This window comes from Acyrthosiphon pisum, chromosome A1 (assembly GCF_005508785.2).
Source record: "Acyrthosiphon pisum isolate AL4f chromosome A1, pea_aphid_22Mar2018_4r6ur, whole genome shotgun sequence".
Lineage (NCBI taxonomy): Eukaryota > Metazoa > Arthropoda > Insecta > Hemiptera > Aphididae > Acyrthosiphon > Acyrthosiphon pisum.
Genome location: NC_042494.1, coordinates 886,466 through 895,005, shown reverse-complemented (window position 1 = coordinate 895,005; position 8,540 = coordinate 886,466). Strand labels below are relative to the sequence as shown.

Genomic DNA, 8,540 nt, shown 5'->3' with positions numbered 1-8,540 from the left:
AAATATTAAAATAGAAATTGATATCGAATATCTCAAAAAAAATAATGAACAGGTTAAATATTATTTTGTTGAACTACCGTGTTCTGCTTTAAATGTTCTGTAGAAGTTCGATATCGGAATGATAACAATTATTTTTTATAAGTGTTCATTAGTTTGTATACCATGATAGAGCACTATAATATATTATAATTATTTTTAATCGATTATTTTCACCAAACCAACAAATGAAATTAAATTACATGTAATATTATTTGTAAAAATGTTTAATATACATGATTTGTATGAAATGTTCGTACTGCCATGAATATACCTACTATTATAAACGTGTTCATTAAAAACGATTCATTATAATATTATAACAATGCACGGCAAAGAAGTTTATGATGTTCGCAGAACTTGATTTACACACGACTTCAGGTAGTTTGTAAGAAAAAATATAATATGTATAATATACAATTATTAATGTCAGGACTCCTTAACTATATTATAAAAATAGTATAATTAGTATAATAGTATAATTTCCAAGCCACATGTGGTGGATTCTAGAACTTCAGCCTATTAGTGTTACCTTGGAGACACCACGGGAATGTTTGGTGGACAAATCTTCAAACATTTTATTTTAGCTATGAAATTTGGTCCATCGTCATGTTTAAATTCATTATATGTTTTCTTCCCGTTATGGTATCGCCAGATAGCCACGAGGGGGTAAACCATTTTCACGATACTTACCTCCATGCTATCATGCATATTTAATAGTAGGTTATTTATTTTTGATTTTGATATTAAAATGAAGTCGGAATATATTTAAAAATATCGCCTTCGAAAACTGGTACATTATCAGAAAATGAGGTTTTTGTTGTACTTGTGAATCATTATTGCCTCATAAATACTTATTTTTACTAATTTTTCATTAACATACAATAAAAAAGGAATCAACTCATATTACAAACCTTTTAATTATCCCAAAATCAATTCACCTGTCTCGATTTAGGTGAACAGGTACATGTAAATCAACACGTACGCAGCTAAAAAAAGTTAGGTAACCACTTTACTGCATGGTAGGTGTCAAGTATGCCTCACCGTTCAGTTGGTCGCTGTAATTGATGTGTCAAATTTGTATTTAATGATAAATTATTGTATACCTACGAAGAAGGTATACTGACGATTCTGACTGTCCGCTTTTTGGGGGTATTTTTTGCCAAAATTTGCCTTTTATTGTTTATCGCCAGTATAATAATTTATTATACATCCATTTTCCGATTTGGGTTTTGATGGCCCCTTATATTATATAGAGTTGATAATTGGCAATTATTTTAAAAATAACTTTAAATCAAATTAAAATAATTAATGATAATTCATCATAGATTAAAAATATTAAAAAGAACACATTCAAGGAATATAATTACAATTAATTAAATATATAGTAGGTATTTTATAGTGTTATTACTTATTACGCTCTATTGGTTATTACAAAAAAAAATATGTCATTGCGAAATAAATATGTATTTTAAATTTTGTTCACATAGAACACATCTGTAAGTTATACAAGTGGAATCAACACTTTACCTTAATTATTGGCACATGTATTGCTAACGTGGTCTTTCATCTCTTTCTTATTCATGAAAAAGAGGCACAGATCGTGAAAATATTATTAACGTGGTCTAATATAAGTTATCAATTTTTACAATATAAAGTAACCAAAATCTAAGATCTAAATTATGTTGCGGTAGAAGATGGAAACATAAATTACTATACTGGCGGTTAACCATGGTTACCTACCAAACAATTATTTTAATAACATTAAAATTAAAAAATAAATGTCTTAATTTTGTAGTTGGTTTTTTCCGTTTATTTTAAAAAGTGCTGCGGGGTAGACCTTTGACGTCCTAAAATACAAATTAGATCCAATTTTCCACCAGGAAATCTTATTCGTATTACTATAAGAAAAAGTGTTCACTCAAGCACAAAAATATCATTTAAAAAATATACATCGTTGCAAGACTAATACCTGCATAATTCCCTCCAATCAGCATCTAAAATGAGTTTAATTTGTTTGAGAAACGTCATATTAAATCACATATCATACTAATTATCGCAAGCCCATAAACAATATGAACGTACAATCAGTTAGAAATTAATAGGTAATAAAAATCTGTAAAAAAAAAAAAACGAAATTCCGATTCCTACGTAAAATTGTAATTAACATTTTATACACAAGTAAAATGTTTAATCAAAATATAGTATCTACCATCGTTCAATCGTTGCGTATAACATGGCTGTTATATTATAGAGATTTTAATAGACCTTACCTAACCGACACATTTGGTTCTAATTGAACGCTCCCACGTCATTAATATCGATAATTTATTAAATTATGCATGCTATTAATGAACGGATTTTAATGGACCGGACCCTATCGGAACTTGACCTCAGCTCGGAAATCATAAACTATGAAAATAATATACAATAAATAATCACTAACATATTATGTTTGGACACTTATCATATGTGAAAGGCTGAAAGGTTATTCGCTCCCGCAGCGTATAAAATAATAATAAAATATTATTCAACTACCTATATACTTATACAATGTGTCCCAGAAGTCCCGTATCACCCTTAGTATCTCCATGGAAAATCGATACCGTTAAATGCGGGTTTTCTACAGTAATAAGTATAAAAATTCTGATTGAATAGCATAAGTTTTGATTTTTTTTTCAAAAATTTAAAACTGACCTAACATTTTTTTGTATCTTTTTTAAATTTCTAAGATAGCCGTTTTGTTGTTCATATTTTTTAAAGCAATTAATAAAATTAATTTTATTTAATGAAAATCGACTAAGTTAGAGTTAATTATTATTTTGAATTTTCTAAGAATAATAGTGATGTTACCAGCTATGTCTATATGCATAGTCGGTTTATGTGTCGCCTAACATATAGGGCCACACAGGGCCGAATTGGTTAGGCGAAATACCCAGAAAATCTTGGTGGGCCGCATAAACTTTGTAATGGTCATGTGAGTATGAGTGAAAATAAATGCACTTTTAAAATACGATTAGCCACCCACAAACGCGTAACTATTTTAGACGTAGTTTTGGGCCAATGAATATGTAAATGGACCGCTTTGAAATGAATATCTCGATGGCTATAGATGCATAGTAGGTACATACTTATCCGGCCCGGTTTTAACGTGACAAATTAATTGACTATGCATATACGGCATTAGCAAAATACGATTCGTATGCTTTAATCAGATATTGAAACGCTGATTTTTTATGATAATTTTATCTAATTATTACTTATTAGTGAAAGCTTTTAGTTATAAGATTAAACATTTAAATTTTTGATAACCGATATTTTTTAAGTCAAAATTCATAATAATTCCAAAAAAAAAACAATTGTTTTTTCATTTTAATAATAAAATATCTATTTCAATCTGACAAAACTCATACTAAAGTTTTGATTTTAATAGAAATATCAATTTTCTGTGTTTTATCGTTAACTTAACAGTGAACAGTGAAACTGATTACTTATTTTTAAGTATTTTAATTATCATGAAATGAACCTAAAATTACGAAATGACACAAATAGTCGTGGCGCCATGGTCTATAATTTTATCTTATAGTTTTTAATGTAATTTATAATAATAATATTTACACATATCTCAGTTTTGTAAATTATAATTAAAATCATTCACTTGCGTAAATACGATAAATAAGATCAACAAAACGATTAATCATAATTAAATGAGACATGAACATAATACATCACTATGTGGTGTAATGTTAAAATCATTTCATTAAATATAATATAAGATCATTAATAATTATACTTTTTAGGGTTCTGTACGGGACCCTATTACTAAGGCTCCGCTGTCCGTTCGTCCGTCTGTCACCAGTCTGTATCTCATGAACCATGAAAGTTAGAAAGTTGAAATTTTCACAGATTTTGTATTTCTGTTGCCGCTATAACAACAAATACTAAAAATCCTAGAATAATTATATATCTAATAATATATAATATAATATATAATTATATTTATTATATAATAAAAGGAGTGTTGCCGACATGTTTATAGTTGATGATGGTACTGAACCCTTCGTGCGCGAGTCCGATTTAGGCGTAATGCCGTTTAATAGGTAAACTTATATAACAGGGGTAACCAACCTACGGTCTGCCTCTCCTTTTGCCATAAAAATAGAAACTTTACCAGCTTGAAGTTATCGAGCTTTTTTTTTTTTAGACATATTTCTAAAAATGTTGGACCGCGATGTCAAAGCGTATATCAAATTTGGGCCGCCGTAAAAAAAGGTTGGACACCCCTGGTCTAGACGTATCAATCATAATACAACTGTATACAAAATGATAACACTCATTGACTATTTTTTTGTATTCACCTAAAACTAATATATGTTAGGTTAGGTTGTAAAATATGGAAATAGATATTAACAATTTTTAAGACATCAAATATTGAATTAAGTTGAAATAATATTTTTTCTATAATTTGTAATACTTTACAGATAATAAATAATATATTATAATATACTGGATGATTCTTTTATCAAACAACACTCATTGTTTAAAAAAGTGTTGTTTGATACTTCGGTACTTCACCGGTGTACGGTTATTTTTGTGACAAATCCTATCTAACTATATAAATGTGAAATAAAAATCTTTCTACAGGCTAAGCCCTGGAACTACTTGTCAGATATTTTTGATTTTTTTTTAAACGAAAGAGTATATCATGGGAAAGATTCTTACGAAAGAAAATTTTAAGAAAATCCACCGGAAAAGTAGAAAATCTGGATGTCAAAAATACAATTGTGGCGCCATCTGTCCAGAAAAAAATTAACTAAATAAAAAAAAATGTAGTTTATTGTTGCAGATTAAAATAATAATAGTGTATTATATATTGGTTGCTATTGGTTAATCGGGCATGATTATTGATTTGTATTATTATTTTTTGTCAATATATATATTTATAAATTGATGATTGTGGGTAGATTATACCTCTGGGAAGAAGATGGGCTAAATTAAAAAGGGTTAAATTTATATTGTATATAATTTAATTTACTTCTCTTCGGCATTGTCAAATTTAAAACTGGAATCTCTGTTGACAATAGAATTATAATTAAAATAAACGAACCATTCTATTAGTATTGGTAATATAAATAAATCATTACTATTGTATATTTAGAAAATTAAGTGAACTTTTTAACTATACTTATAAGAATTTTATATATTATTACTATATATTAATATTGAATTTATGTATAGGAACTCTATATACCAGACATGAGCTTCGCTCACTTGTTATATTTATAATTGTATTATAATTATTGAATTATGCTGAAATAAATAAACAAATATGCTAAAAACTGAATTTAATATTTGTAAATTATAATTTAATATAATATTTGGTACTATACATATCATGTATTATTCCATAGGTACGTAGGTACCTATTATGTTTAATTTTAATGAATTGTTGTGTTAACTGATACAACCCATGTGTAATAATTATTATTACACATAGGTAAAAAAAATTATATACAAATATTGATTTCAATTACAATTGGAATAAACTATATTTTCCATAACATAACTATAATTATTTTGCACTTAGTTATGTTTGATATACAGTTCACGGATCCATGCAATGTGGTACTTAACTACTGTAAAAACTGCGTTTGAATTATTTGTATATAGATCCTTGGTACTTACTAGTCGGGTTAAGTAATACGAATTAGAGTGTAAAAAGCATAAGCCGGCACCGCTATCTCCACTACGCACTCCTTGTCCTAAAACAAAATATATTTTCTACATTAGAGACAAATTGATATTAATTAATAATCTTACGCCGTTATTGGGTTATTTTAGAAATAACACCGAAATGAATCATACGACTGTTATTGGATAGTAGGTGCAACAGTGGCAGTATAATTAAATTAACTGTTAGCTGATGTTCAATGAATTTCAAACCATATAATGTATTATAATTAGTTACATAATTGTGAATATAAATTGTGTATTTATCAAATCTTTTATGAATCACTCAATAAACTACAACTATAGGTTAACTAGCATAACTAAACTTTCAAAAAATATTTTGACTAAAACCACATTAGCAACATGTATTACAATACTAAAAAAGTCTTTCTCAATACCAACAAAATAAATAGTATGACAAACAACTAGCGCACATGTAATAAGGAGTACACGTTGAAAAAAGTATAGCTTAAGCAAATACATTTCAACGTTATGACTGATTAAAAATACACCGATTAGACGACAATGAACAAACAACGGTGTGGTTATTATCCGTCATAATAGAAACCTTGATCAATCAGCACCAGTATAGATTACCCAGAGAGTATATATACCAGTGCATATCAACTGGAGATCTTGACTTGGAGATTAACCACCAGAGTCCGATTCCAATTCGAACGAAGCTTAACATATACCAAAAGTACGTCAAAACAATCGTCACCTACGCCGGCCCAGCATGGGGAGGAATAATATCTAACACAAACTGGAGACGGCTAGAGGCAGTTCAAAACATAGCCCTACGAACAATCACTAGATCCCCCTGGTTTGTCCGGAACACCGTCATTTCTAAATCCAGCCAAATTCCCTCGATTCAATCAACCATCATTCAAAATTCAAAAAACATATTCGCCAAACTTCAACAATCAAACTACAACCACCTACAAAACATAGGCCGAACCATCAGCCTGCCAGAACTCAACAGGAAAGGACCCGGTGAACTGATCAGGTGCACATAGAAACCACCTCAACCACTCCACCTCCTACTCTGAGTCATGGGACTAAGCCCCCCAAAACTCAGGAAAAGGACTATAAGTCCCTCCAACCATGCAATGCAATGCAAACTGGAGAGTTGGAGTGCTGGAGTCCTTCAGGCATCCTGTATTTACCCTCACCTGTTCTCTGTATATGTCAACGACATGCCAACCATACCAAAGGCGAAAATTGCATTATTCGCGGATGATACAATTTTCTACGCAGCAAGCAAGAATAACTCAAGCGCAATTAAAATATTAAAGTTTCAAATTTACATTGCAGTTCAGTGGTTCCACCAGTGGAAAATTACTATCAACCCACTTAAGACCACAAAAATTATGTTAACTAACAAACAAATCTGAGCTGGTGAATTTATCAAATTGGGAGATACTCCCATAAAATTGGAAAACAAAATCAAATACCTGGATATAACCATTGACAAAAATTTAAATTTCTCTTTCCATGCACAAAATATGGTTTCAAAAATAAAAGGTGTGAAATTCTCTTTATTCTCACACTTAAATCTCCAAAACCTACATCAGACCAATCATGGACACCTGCATGGACAGCCAACATATCCAGAACCAGCTGATCAAAACTTGAGGCACTACAATCAACCACCCTACGCCAAATCACAGGATTAAACTGGTACGTGTCAAACGACACCATCAGATCATCAATAAAAATTCTGGCACTTAAAGACTTTATGAAACAAAATAAATCTTCTCTAACTGAAAAATTTCAAAATTCAAGTTTCAATCATATTTCTGACATCAGTACGAAGGCTTCTCCGAAAGAACATTTTTTTAGAAAGCCACTGACATAGTAATTGCCTCATGCCAATCCAAACTCATCACTCTCATTTGTTCTCTATCATCTCTCTGAAAGAAGCATTAAGCTTGGTACAGAGTTCTCTAGACAAAGCAAAGCAAAGCAAAAACTGGAGGGTCAATGTCAACGTCAAAATCAACGTCGATGTCAGTTAACGTTCAGCGTTCAATCATCAGTCTTTTTCAGTAGTCCTAGCAACAATCACGTTCAATACTCTAGTCGACAACATCAATAACAGCAGTTTCTACAACCCATCTTCCCAGCGTGCCTGCTAAGGACAAACTTCCTGGTTTTTATTACGAGCCAACGCCATTTCCTTAAGCGGGCCGGACATAATACAACATATCCCATCCTAAGTATCAATCCATAAATATGCAACCCGTCTATCCACACGCCATGGCAACGAGGAAAAATAAATCACGAATTCCATTATCAAAAAGAGGTCCTCAGCGAGCTCAAGCTAAATCACCAACCCCCTCATCTGATACCATGAACTCCAAAGATAGCTGGTCCAGTAGTCCAACATAAACATCACACTCTCCAACACCCGACCCACCTTAAAACAAACCTATAAACAACTCCACTGCTAATGAAATTAAAACTATCTGCATACATCCGTATCTTCGTCCAAACTTGTACTATACCGGGTGATTATTTTATCATTGAACACTCATTATTTCAAAAAGTGTAAATTTTTTTTAAAATATTTTTTTACATAGTTTCAAGTCATTTATAAAACAACGTTTTTCTTAAAAAAATATATTTTTAAATATTTTTTATCCTTATAATTTTTTAAGTTTCATACTTTTTTGAATTACGATATTGGGTTTTAATTTTATATTCCAAAGTAGAATATTTTTCTCAGTATTTTGATGCATGAAAATCAAATTTGGAGCGAGTAGCTTATGACT

At 30.4% G+C, this 8,540-nt stretch overlaps 1 long non-coding RNA gene across 3 annotated transcripts in view; it reads right to left on the bottom strand.

The window, feature by feature from the left end:
• Positions 1-5,364: 5,364 nt before the first annotated feature.
• Positions 5,365-8,540, bottom strand: part of LOC100573246 — a 10,792-nt gene continuing 7,616 nt past the window's right edge. For all 3 annotated transcript variants that reach the window (XR_003838899.1, XR_003838898.1, XR_003838897.1), the window contains exon 4: positions 5,365-5,798. This is a non-coding gene — a long non-coding RNA (uncharacterized LOC100573246). The remainder of the gene's footprint in view (positions 5,799-8,540) is intronic.